This window comes from Sceloporus undulatus, chromosome 3 (assembly GCF_019175285.1).
Source record: "Sceloporus undulatus isolate JIND9_A2432 ecotype Alabama chromosome 3, SceUnd_v1.1, whole genome shotgun sequence".
Taxonomy (NCBI): domain Eukaryota; kingdom Metazoa; phylum Chordata; class Lepidosauria; order Squamata; family Phrynosomatidae; genus Sceloporus; species Sceloporus undulatus.
Window position 1 is genome coordinate 46189303 of NC_056524.1, and position 12966 is coordinate 46202268.

The 12966-nt window shown below is 37.4% G+C and overlaps 1 long non-coding RNA gene across 1 annotated transcript; it reads left to right on the forward strand.

Annotated features, from left to right (window-relative positions):
* Nucleotides 1–6033: 6033 nt before the first annotated feature.
* On the forward strand, nucleotides 6034–12411 carry LOC121924935. The gene is made up of 4 exons (XR_006102768.1): nucleotides 6034–6088; nucleotides 8304–8436; nucleotides 8529–8678; nucleotides 12275–12411. It is a non-coding gene; the product is annotated as an uncharacterized LOC121924935 (long non-coding RNA).
* The last annotated feature ends 555 nt before the right edge of the window (nucleotides 12412–12966 follow it).

Here is a 12966-nt window from a genome sequence, read left to right on the forward strand (position 1 = left end):
ATTTCCATCTTCATTCCTTCTTCTTCTGGGAATTAGATCCAAGGGCTATATCGAACTTTCCTACACACACATATAATTTCCAATTTCACTATAACATCCATGCTTCTCTACAATTATATGACATGTAGTGGTAGTGAGATTTATTCGGTCATTGACCAGTATACAAAATAACTTGATAAAATATTAATTGCAAAATACAATTATTAATAATTGTTAAAAACAATTTCAGATACAAATTCAAGTTATACACATATCAGTTTTCACCAACCAATTGGGAGTGCATTTTACATACGATGTAACAAAATTTTGCTACATTGTGAACATCACTTGGTTTCTGATTGTCCAGAAGATAATGTAAGTAGAAAGTATCAGTATGTCCAGGGTGTTAGTTTAGAAGAGGAGTAATCAGCTGGTGGTGACTGTCCTTGTAGACTTCACAATACAATAGAACATGCGCTGTAGTTTCAATAATGCCATAATTACAAGGACAAAGCCAAGTTTCATAAGGTGTTTTTTTTTATATCTCCCTTCTAGGACTACTGTTGGGAGAGCATTAAATCGAGCTGAAGATAGAGCTCTCCTAAATTTGGGTATTGTAACATGATATAGATAAGGAGTAGGGGATGAAACCAAGATCTGGTTATTTACCACTATCTGTCTAGGAAAGGCAGCAATTTCCATCTGGCCTTCAGTGTCTAGGATTCATATATATATATAACCAATTTTGCTTGATCAATTTCTAGCTTTAAGATGGTATCCTTAGAGAGTCCAAGAAGATTCAAATTCTTAAGTATAACTGTTTCCCAAGAGAAGAATTAGCTGAGATAATCCTCCAAGATTTTCATTTATCTTAAGCCAATATGTGAAGATATTAATCCACAGACAAGACTCTATTTTACGAATCTCTGCTTCCTTTCGCAGTACAGCATTTGGTACACAGCAAGCGACCTGAAATATATTCCACAGAAACTTTGTTTGTATTCGTTCAAGGGCAGTTATGCCACTATAGGGTCCTAGTTGGGCTCCGTATAACAATTGTGATTGTGCTTTGGCCGTAAAAAGTTTAATTGTGGCGGGAATAAACTGAGCTCCCTTGGTGAAAAAATAGTTTTGAATAGCATTAGCCATTCTTTGGGCATTGCGAGTAACATAATCTAACTGAGCATTTCTACTTCCTGAAACTTGGAATATAATCCCCAAATATTTAAACATGACATGTTCTTCCTATTCTACAGATTTGATTATTTTTTTCATTATTTCATTTGTAATCCTTTATATTTATTTTCTAATATGTTTGTTACACAGTCTTTACAAAATCCTAAATAACTTTTTCTCCTATTTCATTTTACTATAACTAACCTTAATATTGTGTCACACAACTATTTTATCTTCTAACTTCATCTTTCTGTAAAATCTTCTATTGTTAACTGTCCTCCTTTCTGTTGTAGAAATGTTATCAAACAATTCCAGTCTTTTTCAATTTTTTCTTTAAAAAATTCGGTCAAAAGTCTTGTGAATTTGTCTGTTTCTGCAAGGTCATAATTTTTTGTAATTTATAGGCAGAATTGCTTGTATCAAAATGAATATTTTCCCCAAAACACTTTTGCTTTATGAAACAATTCCAATTATTAAAAAAGAAAAACAAATTCATGCATTGCAAAGGTAAAACTCTAGGTAAAAAAACTACAATTAGGCTAAAAACTATACAAGATGTGAAAGAGAGAGGTAGTCTATCAGTGCAGGATTTAAAAATAAAAATACCAGGCTAGTTGCTGAATGTAAGTAAAAATTGGATAAATTTAAAGGAAAATAAATTATTATATCTTGGAAATATGAATTTAACATATGGATGGCATGCCTATCTTTACTACAATAAAGACAAATATAATAGAGAATTTCAAAATAATTGTATAAGAAAACCATTATAGTGGATTTAGAAAAAATTCAGAAAAAATTCGGGAATATTCTCATTAGAAACATCACCAGATGGTATTCAAAAATTCCTTTATGGATATCAACTAATGAAGCAATGTATATAAGGAAGGAATTTAAAAAGAATTGGGTGACGTATGCAGACATTACAAAAATGTGAAAAGAAAAGAGAATGATGGAAACACAAGAAGAATTATTGTTAAAAGGTTATTCATGTAACTGGTTTGCATATAGGCAAATTAGAGAAAGATTCCTGATGGACATGAGAGAAGAAGGAATTGGTGCAGAGGAACATGAATTAGAAAAAATAATAAAACAGCCTCAAAAACAGATTTCAAATTTGTATAAATTAATATCTAAGTTTGAAATGGAAGACAAAATGGTTAATGAATTTAGGTTGAAATGTGTCAAAGATCTAAATGAAGTAACAGAATTAGAAGAATGGGAGAAACTTTGGAAGACAAAAATCAAACAAATTATAAGCATAGAATTAAAAGAAAACATTTACAAATCTATGTATAGATGGTATCTGACCCCTTATAAGTTAGCAAAAATGTTTAAACAAAAGAAAAATATATGTTGGAAATGTCAAGAAGAAGTTGGAAGTTATCTACATATGTGGTGGAACTGTGTTAAAACCAAAAGATTTTGGAAAAATATTCATATAGAATTACAAATATATATTTAAATTTAAAGAAAGACTAAATGCTAAAATATTTCTCTGGAATATGACAGACAATTTAAAAATGGAAAGAAAGAATGAGAAGATTCTATTATATGCAATAATAGCAGCAAGAACAGTATTTACTAAATATTGGAAAAAAGAGGAATACCCCACAATTGAAGAATGGCAATGAAAAATTATGGATCTTTATGAAATGGATAAACTAACATTTAGTTAAAAATGGATCTTTAGAAAACTTTTACAAAAATTGGGAAAAAGAGGAATACCCCACAATTGAAGAATGGCAATGAAAAATTATGGATCTTTATGAAATGGATAAACTAACATTTAGTTAAAAATGGATCTTTAGAAAACTTTTACAAAAATTGGGAAATATGGAAGGGATATATTCAAAAAGAAAAGAATGGAGAAATACACCTGGCCTTGGAAGAATAATGTAAATAATATTCTGTGTGCAGTAGTTGGATAGTGAATATAGTTTGAATTTAAATGTATAGATAATTAGTAGAAATATATGGTAAGATAAGTATGATACGAAAGATATAAGAAAGAAGGTACTAATTCAAGGAGTTGGTATAAAAGTAACGTAGATAGGATTAAGAAATTAATGGTAAATGGAATAAAGTATAGATAAGAGTTCAGTAAAGTATATGTAAACAATCATCGGAGGAATTCAGCAGCCAAGGAAGGACAACAAAGATAAAGGCTAAAACAATTTGGATATATATATATATTGGATGATGAATGATGAATATTCTATTTCCAGAAAAGTGTGTGTAATGTTTCTTTTTCTTTTTAATATTCAGTTTAAAAAAAGAAAAAAGAAAGAAACTTCACCACATAAAGCCCTTTTTTAGAAGAGAAAAAAAGGTTCAATCAAAGATTGGTATGATATAAAGGAATATTAACTAAACAAAATAATACTTTTAGATCTAAAACAGAAGAACTGGAAAAGGAAGGTTGAAATATTCATTGGTATTTAAAATGGCAACTAAAATAAAGATTTAAATTAGATATAAAAGAAAATAATATTGAAATGAAGAAAGCAGAATTAGAGGAAATATTAGACACAGCCCTCCATTGGCTGGCCCCTCCTTACTTATCAGACCTTCTTTCTCCTCACCTTCCCACTCGGGCCCTCCGTTCTGGTAATCAAGGTCTACTGTCCCAGCCCAGGATTTCCTCTGGCCCATCTCGGATTTGCCCCTTTTCACTCGCTGCCCCTCACTCATGGAACCTTCTTCCCCCCTACACAAGAGTCATCACTTCTTTAACCAGCTTCAAAACGGAGTTGAAGGCCATCCTGTTCAGAGTAGCGTTCCCAGGCCTTGCATAATTGTCGGTTGCCTCCCTGGATGAAGATTAACCATCCATTATGAAGCCAAGCCCTCCCTCCAGTCCATCTGCCTTGGTCCAGGACTTGGAGGTAGAGAGAAACTGCTGGATCTAATCCCCTTCCCCACCACTACTCCCTTCTCCTTTTGTGTGGTGTCTTTTTAGATTGTAAGCCTGAGCACAGGGAACCGTCTAATTAAAAAGACTGTATGTACAGCGCTGTGTAAATTTACAGCGCTTTATAAATAAAGGTTAATAATAATAAAGGTATGCTATCAAAGTTATATTTTTTATATTTTCATTTTATTTATAGTATTTATACCCCACCCTTCAGCCCTAACGGCTATCAGAGCGGCTTACAATTATTATTTTTAATTACATGGTTCCCTGCCCTCAGGCTTACAATCTAAAAGACACAACACAAAAGGAGAAGGGAATTGTGGTGGGAAAGGGGATGAGGTCCAGTGGTTCTTCTCTCCCTCTGAGGCCTGGACCAAGGCAGATGGACTGGAGGGAGGGCTCTTCTTCTTCAGGCTAGCCCTGATGGAGCTGGGCCTGCCTGGTTACTCCCTTGCAGGCCGGAAGATGACAGTTATGGAGGGAGGAGTCTCTTCTTCCAGGCTAGCCCTGATGGAGCTGGGCCTGCCTGGTCAACTCCCTCATTAAAATTTACTTATTAAAAATTGAAATGGAAAAAGAAGTGATAAAAACAATATGGTGGTATGGGCACAAAATATAGGTCATCCTATAAAATCGGCACAATGAGAATATACATGGACAAAACAATTGAAATACACTAGAAGTCAAAATATAAAAGAAAACTATTATAAAATGCTATTTTGTTGCTATTTGGCACCAGACAAACTAGCAAAAATATATAATTTGAATAATAAATGTTGGAAAAGTGCTAAAAAGGGACTTTTTTCCATGTGGTCTTGCAAAAAAGTGAAGACATATTGGTTGGAAATATATAAAATAATATGTAACATATTTAATATTGCCCCAGAATTTACACCTGTAATAATTTGGTACAGGACTACACACTGTCCATGTCTAAGAAACTGTGATGAATTGACAGCTGAACAAGACTACAAATCTTTAGAACCTATCACATAAAAACCTCTCTTTCTCTTTCTTACATTCTGTCTGTAGTTCTTTGTTTTAAATGTATGCATACACATGTGCAGCTGGAGAGAGAGCTTCTATCCCTTTTACATGACTCAGAGATGGGCAACATATGACTTCTGAGCTGTTTGAGTTCTCACCCATTTATATGTGTAGCCCCATTCCCATGAAAGCATGGCTTGCAAACAGGAAAAATTGGTACTTGAAGTAGCTCCTGAGAGCACTTATTCTCCTTTAAGATATAGCACAGGGCCCTCCACATCTTGCCTCCCCTCCCCTCCCACACATTCTGAGATTTCACAATAGAGGAAGGGGAGTTCAGCCATTTCTATTTGTACAGTATTAGGAATGGTGGTGTGTTCCATAGTAAAAGCCAGGGGGAGGTAGAATGTGGCCACTGGCTACTTCTGTGCTACCAGTTGGTTGTGGCACTTTGGCCTACCACCACCACCAGGCAATCACATTTCATAACACCCTAGATTTCCTATTGATGCTAATATTCCATTTAAAATTATTTCCCTGTAAGGTTTTAAAATCTTCTTTCCACCCTTGAGCATATGAATGTTTTCATGTATCTAATACATCCAAAGTGCTAAGTTGTACAGCCTTTGACTTTTTGTCTTGTATAGCAAAATTAATTATATCCATAAAAGAGCTATGATACAGTATAAAATAAAGCTGCAGAAAAAATATTTGGTGAAGACTAAGATAGTGTTATTGAGCATCTTACTTTGCATCATTGTTTTTCTACTAAAAAATGTCACTGAAGAGGTAAGCAAGAACGTTTCATCTTACAGTATGTACTCGACTATAAGTCAAAAAATGTATGCTAAAAACCTGAGCCCAGAATTCTGAGTCAGCTTATACAAGGGTCAATACAGTAATAGTGCTGAGAAAGTTCCGCCCAACACACCATCCGCCTTACTTCCGCAGCTGCTGCTCAGCCAAGAAGAGTTTGTGAGTTCCTCCTTTCCCAGGGAAGAGGGAAACAGCCCCGATTGCTTTTGCAAGGTGCTAATGTGTGTGTATTGTCTCCCTCTTTCCCAGAGAGGGAAAGAGACCCCATTTCTTTTTGCAAGGTGTGTGTGTCTCCTTTTCCCAGGGAGGAGGGGGAAAAGCCCCGATTGCTCTTGCAAGGGGTGTGCGTCTCCCTTTTTCCCAGTGTGAGGGTTTGATTCCTTTGGCTGAGTTCACCCCCCTCTCCTCCTTTCTCTCCTCTCCCCATTTTCCTTTTCTCAGCCTCAGCACATAATAAGAATAATGATAAGCAAGCTTTGGTATCAATGCTTGGTAGTGTGTAAGAGTTAATATGTTTATCTAAGAAAATGCGTAGTTTGGAAGGAGGCCTTCACAGGGGAGAATGGGATCCAAAAGGGAGTCAGAGATGCCCAAGGTCCTTGACTCCCCGGGAGAACAAAGAAGCCTCATAGCAGACTGATAAGGAAAGTCTGGTTATAGAAACGAAAGTTATCCTCTGTTTGTTGGAATGTCAAAATGCTATAAAAGCTTTGCTCCCTGTTTTGGTCGGAAACACAGCTTGGTGAAAGATCCCCTGTGTTCTTTTGCATGCAAATAAAGGCCATCTTGGATCAACGGACCTGGTTTGTTTGTTTCTCCTGTTTTGGTACCTTTACACAAAGGAGGGAAAGAGTCCCCATTGCTGTTTGCAAGGAGTGTGTATGCATGTCTCCCTTTCCCCCAGGGAGCAGGGAAAGAGCCCCATTGCTGTTTGCAAGGAGTGTGTGCGCATGTCTCCCTTTTCCCCAGGGAACAGGGAAAGAGACCCATTGCTGTTTGCAAGGAGTGTGTGCGCATGTCTCCCTTTTCCCCAGGGAGCAGGGAAAGAGCCCCATTGCTTCCCCCCCCCCCTCTGGAAAAGGAGAAAGAGGGAGACACGCCACCTTGCAAAAAGCAATCAGGGTTCTTTCCCTACTCCCTGGTAAAGAGAGGAAGGCATATATTATTATTATTATTATTATTATTATTATTATTATTATTAATTCATACACACACACACACACACACTCCTTGCAAAAAGCAATCAATCAAGGTTCTTTTCCTGTTCCCTGGTAAAGAGAGGAAGGGCATATCTTATTATTATTATTACTATTATTATTATTATTCATACTCTCTCCTTGCAACAGCATCAATCAGGGTTCTTTCCCTGCTCCCTGGTAAGAGGAAGGCATACATACATCACATGCCTCACAAAAAGCAGCTGTTCCCCTGCTCCCTGGGAAAGGAGGGAAAGAGCCCTGATTGCTTTTTTTTACAAGGAGAGAGTGTGTGTGTATGCCTCTCTCTTTCCCAGGGGGGAGGGTAACTGCCCTGATAGTATTTTGCAAGGAGAGCATGTATGCATGTAGAGGGCTTTGTCATTTACATCCTCTGTTACATTCCCCTAAATTGTACCCTCAACTTATCCATGGGTCATATCAAAATCCAAAATTTTGTCCCCAAAACCTGCCCTCGACTTATACATTGGGTCGACTTATACATGAGTATATATGGTAACTTTGATTGCAATAAATAGCCATATCTTACAGAGCACATATTCTGCCCCAGGAAGAGTCCCAGAATTCTCTGTCTTAACTATCTGGTAAAGGAAGATCTGTGCTTTTGAGGCCTTGTAGAATTAAATAGTATGGGACTAAAGAGAAGATTGGTTTGACTTTTCAGAAGGCAAGATTTGATTCAAATTGGTTAAAATTTTGGAATAAGTACAGACATCAACTGTGATCTTTTATATCACCATAGACCTAGCACAGTATCATAAATATTTCAAAGTTTGTGCTCAGTTATGGAATATTCCATTTGGAGAAAGATATAATTTAGTAAAACTGTCAGCTCTAATTGTGGTAACAAAATAATTTTCTTTGAAAAATGTCTTAAGAAAAGGGTGATGTTAAATCACTTTTTAAATACAGTGCACCCAGATCCCCTGCGTAAGGGAAGGACTAATTGTAAAATCTGTAAATTATGCATTTTATTTGGAATAGTTGTGAAGTAAGTGAATTTAAAAGAGTAAGTTTCTTGCCAATAAAACCACTCACTCTACAGAAAGAATTTTACTTTGCTAGATTCCACAGGAGACATCATTCTTTTCTGGTATAACACAAGATCATGGATGCATGCCTGTAATAGAAATAAAATAGTTCTTTTAATTGTCTCTTTTGGTTTATTTCTCACTTATTGGGCTGGATCCATTGATGTCATTTCATTTCAGGAACAGTAGAATACAGCAGAACTGGGAAGGAAAACACAGCAGCTCCTAGTGCATTCCAAAGATTTGGTTTGAAAGCATGAGAAACCTGCTGGAGCCAATTTTTAAACAGTGAAGAGATGGCTGCAGTTGACAGGTATGAAAAGAAAATATGTAGCATAATTGGACCAATGAATTTACCCATGGAGAACAACTTCATTCAACTGCATTCTGGTGTATTTACTATAGGGTCACTGTGGAAACTATTAAAAACCAATTAAATCCAATCGGTGATGTGATTATTGCACCAAACAAAAGGGACACTATGTACTACACTACGATTTGAAGCTTCAGAGTCTTCTCCATCAGGCAAAGATGTAAAATAGCATACAGGGGAAGGTAAGTGTCAGTGTTGTGACTGCAACATCTATATTTTGCTTTGAAGTGGTGTGGGAAATCTGTGAAGGTGAAAACTGAGCTCCCCTCCCTTATGGGTGTAAGCAATTAAAAGACAGGCAACAAAGCTGCTTCATTTGAAGTGTCCTAATATTGTGTTTCATTTACAATGTTCTTTCTCTTTATTCAGTATATACATATAACTCTTGATTCAACATATTGGAGCACAGGATAGTTGAGAACAGTAGAAGTAACATGCAAATATAATAAAAAAGTAAAAGAGCAGACTGTAAAAACTCAAATAACACCAGAAGGAAGGTTCTTTGGTTCAGTGAAGCCTTGTGTGATCAGAAGCCATTTTTCCACAATGTTTTTCTCTGTGCCTCCTACACCACTTCCCAAATGGCCTCCAGCCCTGTGGAGAAGATATCAGAATATAGGGAACTAGACCAGTCCCAGAAGCTTCTGTTGGATCAAAGAGAATTTCCTCAGTGGAAAGAACAAAGTTGCATATATCCTTTAACTAAAATGAAAAAGAGTTCAAAATTATGAGGAGACAGACTACAAAGACAGAATCAAACAGTTAAAAACTTTAATAAGAAATACATTACTGTGCTAGGTCAAAGACTAGCCTAAAAGACATGAGATCCACAGCATGCAGCTATGTGTCACATGTTTTGCGTACCTGATTATAGATCTCTGGGATTAAATACACCATAGAAGGAGAGAAGACTTCCTTCCTTCGTTGAATGACTTTTTTATGCTCCAACTTGCAGCTAGAATGCTAAAGGGAAGACACATATTGGTGATAATTTCATCACCCATTCTAACAGTGTGAATGGGAGGGAAGAAATGATTTTATGTACATTAGGATAAATACTGGTTTTCTGTAATTAATATATTGTAATTAATATATTCTAGTTTCCTTTTGAGTCTTCAGTTGCTCTACCTCAACCCCCAGTGATAAAAGAGAGGAGGTAAAAAGGCTTGCTGGGAAGAGAGTTCCTCATTTTTAGTTTTGTGAAAATCTCCAATATCACCAATATTGTTCTATCAATATCCAATATTGATAGAACAGTCTGGCATCTCTGTAATTCCTGAGATCAGCAGCAAAAGGAGACTGCTCTCGGTTTTATCCAAATTTCAAAGGAGCTGAACTTATTTTGGAGGCAGAGTTCAGCACCTTGGACAACACTTCTAGCAAATTCATCACCCCACTGAAATGGAAGCCATCTGTCACCACTGCTTGAAATATTCTCCAAGTGTCAACATTTGGTTATGATTGGCTAATTTAGGCTAGAGGTCAAACCTTGTCATCTCCGCAAGTCTATATAACTTCCTATGATCTGCCACCTGTCCCCTCCCCAGCATGTTCATTTTGGTCCTTGTTACTTTTCACAACAGGGACGTTATTGTCTAACTGTATAACATTTCTTTCCCCTGTTCATTCAGTGTGGTGGAAGATATTTAAAGAGATTGGGTTTTAATGATCGTATCCTAAATCTGAGATGAACAATAACTAAGGCACCTTCAAAACCTTCTTCAATGTTAAACAAATCTCACACTAGAGAACAGCACAGCAGTTTAGATTTGCAGTACAATGCAGACTAATATCTTACAGTCAGTTCTATAAGAATCCCCAAAGAAAATGACATCATGATGAAAACAGCTTCTTAAGGTTGCTTCTTAAAGAGAGAATTCTCATATGCTACACCTTTCTCCTTGCTATTTGCTTGCCTGCCTTTTCCACATCATTTAGAAACTATACCGTACTCTCCAGTTTGGATTTGCTGCCCATTGCTGGTGTTTCATCTCTAAAATGGTAGAAAACCTAGCACAGTTTCCATTCACACATAATTTCTCACAAGTTCATTTACAGAATATTAATGAGCTTTATCAGTTAACTGTGGGAGATGGCCTTCCCAGGTTCTTCAGTGAAATTTGTGCCACTGCATTACATAAGAAAAGATATTGAGTGATGTCACCTTAGCAACTCAAGAGCATATGGGAAAAGCAGAAAGACAAAACACAGCAACAACAAAAACAGCAGTCTGCCCAATATATTTTCATGTTTTATTTATATTTCATGCATGCTTAACATAAATATCCACTTAGAGGCATAGCTGTTAGTCTGAATCAGTGTGCAAAGGAATTTTGAAGCACCTTTGAGACTGAGAGAAGAAATGGTTTCTCTTAGGTCTTGTCTGCACTACCCAAGCTACTGTAGGTGGTCCTGGACCTGCCCAGATCTTATCCGGTCATCTGGCCCTCCAGCCCTGTGCCAGAGCAGCTGCCTGCACCAATGTCGCCCCGAGGCACCTGACACATCCACTGCTACTGCATGTTACTCACTCTTGAGTTTAGAACAGAGTGCCCAGCAGTGATTACATGGCAGGGCACCTTGTCCTCACATCGGATTGTGCAACTGGTAACAGAGACAGATGTGCCAGGTGGCTCAGATAGACACCCATGGCATAGGAACAGAGGGCTCCAGATCTTCCCAGAAAATTTAGAGTAAGTATGTTTTTAAAATCTATTTTAAGGGCATTGTACCCCAGTTCTGGTGCTGAATGTTCCAGATATCATCCATACTGTTCACACTGTAATTGACTTTTTGGCAATACATCATCCAAATGGGATGAAACCAGGTTAGGGGGGTTGGAAAATTGACTTTTTGGCCTGTGCAGACAAGGCCTTAATCTCAAAGGTGCTACAATATCACTTTGCTTAATTATGAACTGAAACTTCTTAGGGGATATTATTTTTAGGCACTAGTTCCTTAGCATGTGCTTCATATATTTAGTGATTACCTATATGAATGAAAAATTAAATAGTTATATGAAATTAGAAAAGCCTGCTCTTACTTTTCTCCTTGCATGAGAATTTCCCTTCTCTTCGTCTGGTGCTTTGCTGCTAGAGCTGGAATTCTCCACCACTGTAGCTAAGAATCATCATTGTTTGGGCTCTCTTCATACTCAGGAAACTCAGTGTAATGAAGTGTCCCACTTTGAAAGGCTGTAATGACACCTGCCATATATGTTTGCATACCTCTCTATTCATCCACCACCACTTCCTTTTTGTGTGTGAGAAGAATGAGTAGGAGAGATGAAATTTAAAATGAAATGCAATAGTTATTGAGAAGCTTGTCTTGCAACATGCTTTATTAGTGTGTATTTGATTGACAGTACAATTTTATGCATGTTTACTCAGAAGACATCCCACTGTGTTCAGTGAGGCTGAGGATAACATTAAGTGTGTTGAAGATTGCACATATACAAGGTATGCAGGAGTTGGTGTCAATTTCAGAATGTTTGATCTGTTCTTTTATTTTTATTTTTTGAAAGTTAAAATGGCTTTGTCCATGCCCACAGAATGTTTCTTTATATTAGAATCATAGGAACTGAAAAAATTAGGCAAAAGCCCATCTAATCTAGCATTCTGTTCTAATATTTGCTGACCAGGAACACATGAGAAGTCTGTAAGTAGGTTGCTCACATTCCTTGTCAACTATTATTTAGATGTAGACCAAGATTGAGGGAGAGCTATTGCTGTCATGATTTACCTCCTTTTTTAAAATCCACCTAATGTCCTTTTTTCAGGTTTCTACCATGTTGTTCATCACTACCTCATATGGTGGAAAATTTCATGGCTTAATGATGTCGTGTGTGAAATATAATAAAAATATAATTTGCAATACCTCTCACATCTTGCTTTTTTCTTAACTTTTTCTCTCCCCCACCCCTTTAGCTACAATCCTTTACGTTATAAATGTTCTTCTAGGGGAATTATTCCAGCCCCCTGATATTTGAGCAAAACTTTGGTGAGTTACAGACCACCTAAAAGTGGTGGTCTGCCGGCGCTGCCAGTTGCTCCGCAAGGGAGCCGCAGTGGCCAAACCGCGTGGCTCCCTCGCGGAGCAAAAAGAAGTCCCAAAATGGCGCTTTTATTGCGCCCCGGATGTGATGCCGCAAGGCGCTAGTCACACACTCGCAGCATCACATCCAAGCCGCGACGTGTGGACGCTATGTGTCCGCTACATCAAGACGGCGGCATCTGTGTGGAATGGGCGCCGCCATTTTGTACGTGCCCAGTATGTACTAGGGTTAGGGGCGTCAGGAAGTGACGCCCCTTCCTAACCCTAGTACGTCCTGGGGATGTACTATATGCCCGTCTGGAATGGGCCCCCGACTCTGTGTGTGTGTGTGTGTGTGTGTGTGTGTGTGTGTGTGTGATGCCACAATGTTTTTAAGGTGCTTTTGACATCTGAAGTACTTTTAAAAAATAGTGTATC